Consider the following 3,294-nt stretch of genomic DNA (forward strand, 5'->3'; position numbering starts at 1 on the left):
CCTTTACTCGTAGAAAATTGAATAAGAAGTGGTTGATGTTGCAGATGAACCATTCTAAGACCGTATTCGTCGTAGCTAGCATATAAGCATTAATTTGAGATAATACTTCTTGAAATGCAAACGCGTTTAAGACGAACGATCTTATTCCTCTACATAATACACTTCACGAGATAAAAACGTAACCTTCTAACAATTTGCTACACACACACACACACACGCACGCACGCGCAAACGTATTCGTAATACATATGAAATTAATTGTAAAAGGCGGAAAGTTTTATTTGGTCGAATTGGACGTGAAAAATATCGGTGCGCTGGAAATCAGCGACTCGTAATTATCCCGCCGCTTAATTACACCGGCGTGTTTTTCGGGATGAACGGGTGGCGGTTGTCTTTTTAGCCGGCAAAACTCGGAAAAGGAATTCTCGCGGTGTGTCTCGTTTTTCAACGGGTCGGCCCTTTCACTTACAGGCTCATCAATCTCCCGCTAGTTTTTCCGACGTGTCAGTGTTACCTATGGGAGCTCGTATGCAGTCACGAACCCTCATCACCGGCCGTTTCTCTTTCCCTTTCTTCCTCAAGCTTTCCGGTTCTGTTGCGCAACTTATCATTATCATATGTATCTCGTGCACGCAGCATCGAGGCACTCGGCAAACAGCAACGTGTATCTAACTTTTTGCCAATCTTCGTTCTCGTTCGCGAATGATGTTTTGCTCGAAACAAGTGGTTGGTATCGATAGATAGTTGGTTGAAAAGTGTACGTCGAAGAATGGTTCGGTCGGTTTACCTGTTGGTTAAATAAAGTAGCATTCTGATCCGCGTTACGTGGAAGTACGAAGTTGCTATAGTTTGTATTATATTGTATGTAACGGCACATGAGTCACAGGATAATACAAATCATGTTGTTGTTGTTTTGCCTCGGAGTATCAAGACCGTTAGGTTACAGGTAATGTAAGAACAAATAAATTCCGGGCAAAACAATGTCACATACAACCGTCAAACGTAGACGAATTCGAATTTTCCGGTTTTCCCTCGACCAGTGTAAATAAACGGACGCGATCGCAAGGAAAGAGTTACAGTCAGTTGTCGATCAGTTATCAACGAATTATCAGCGATCTAATTAACGAGTCAATAGCGGTCCTATTTTACGACTTATACACTGTCTCAGCGAATCGGTTGGTACGAGCGTCTTTGCGAGCATTATCTGTATACTAATTTATCATTTTAAATATATTCGACGGTTTCAACAACGAGCAATCTCGTCCATTAAACCTCACCGACCAACCGCCCTCTACACATAAACTTCTACATGTATATTATATTTTTCTATACTTTTTGCTACGATCCGGGTCCCATTATACAATAGAGTTAATATTATTAAAGAAATTTTAATAATCGCAAGTTTTAAGTTACCAATATTGCTATTATTGTTTGTTGGTTTAGTTAAGATTTCGTAAAGTTAACTAAATATTCTGTTTGATAGAAAATTATGAAATTATAAAAGACAAGTGTATAACCCACAACTTGGAACTTATCAATTTGCTAATTACATATTATTGCCTGGTAAATTATAGGTAGTTTAAGAGATCACTGACCTACTTGTAGATGAAATATGATTTCCTTCTTTAAAAAATTAGTTTAGTAACGACAGTGGTTGGCAAGGAATTCCTGCTCAAACTATAATTCTATTTTAATCATAATTATACGTTTAAAAACTTGTTCTTCAGAGAAATTTGATCGGATATTTTACAAGTTAAAATGCTTTTGTACTTGTATGTAGCAGGCTTCTATTTTCAAAGATTCTTTCTATCAATATATAATCGTACTATAATTGGCTGGAAATTTTTCACACGAGATTATATAATTACAATTTAATTACACCTTAATATACCGATAATAAGGTATCAATTTAATGATACACTATTACGAAGATATTGATATAATAACAGATATAGTATAGTGTTGAGTCAGAGAAATCCTAAGTCCCATTACTTTTAACGAATATCTAAGTATGTGATTTTTAAGAAGTTATCTAAGTCGATTCTATAAACAAAGATACTTTACGTTCGATAATATACAATTATATCCGATCGTAAACGCGATTACTCGAAGGTTAATTACTATCGTACATCTTACCTATGTATATTTTATTAAATAACAGTGGATCTGCATTGTTATGCAAGCAACGTACTTTTTATCCTTTATCGACGTTTGATTACCTTCAAACACATTGATAGTTATATAACATGTTTTGTAAAATCAGGTATATTTGAACTGTTGACTCACGTTTAACCGTAATTTGTAACCTACATTGCGTTCAACGAATGGCGATTGCAGTGTTTGAGAATGTTTTCTACACTTTGTGAAATATCTTAACAATACTGTACTTATGTCCTCTAATTAAGATATCCAATTACATTTGAATTAATTACATTCGTTACTAATTGCGTTGGCAGTTAAAATAAGATAATGGAAAGTTTTCTAGAAAATTTATTCAAAATCAAATTAAAAATGTAATTGCAACTTCCTTACCAATCGCTCTTAGCCTTTGAACAATTTTTATATTTTATATATTCAATATACTATATATTCAGAAGGTTATGAATTTCTCTAAATATTCGTAGTCTGCTTACGTATCAAATATAAATACTAGTTCCCCTACCGTGTATAAAACATAAATTTAATAATACACAAATATTTCCTAGAAGCACTTTCGATACTACGAGTTTATTTTTGAGTTCGATAATTTCCGCTCGATATCTCTTTACTTAATGTTATATCAACACGTGGCTGCGAAAACTTTTTCTAGAGGGATCGTTCGTTTGGTTCCACGTCGAATCGCAGTTTCTATAAGCGATTTCAACGGGGTGGTCCCTCGCCCACGGTGTGGCAACTATATTGAATAGGCAAACGCGAAGCCGGACCGGTACGAACCCGATTGTACGTACCTAAGAGAGTTTATATTTGCACGAACCTCTGTACATGCAAACACGAACGTTCCGTAATTTCTGGTCAGTTATCGTCTTCTCCGGTTCGAATTTAATTGCATCGTCAGGTAGGTTACAAAACGCGTTCCTATCGCTGTCGCATGATTTTTATTATCACGGCCTGGACGAAGCACAGAATGAGGTTTCTTTTTTTTTCCTTTAAATACGGAGAATTATCGTAGACGACTTAACTAACGCAGCAATATCGTTCCATCGCGAATATACATATTAATGTATTAATGCGTTCAACAAACCGTGTTCCGTACTTATTCATGCAGTTGCCTCGATACATTAACCCTTTGCGGTT

Source organism: Bombus vosnesenskii, unplaced genomic scaffold, assembly GCF_011952255.1.
Source record: "Bombus vosnesenskii isolate JDL3184/JDL3185 unplaced genomic scaffold, Bvos_JDL3184-5_v1.1 scf7180000013293, whole genome shotgun sequence".
NCBI lineage: Eukaryota > Metazoa > Arthropoda > Insecta > Hymenoptera > Apidae > Bombus > Bombus vosnesenskii.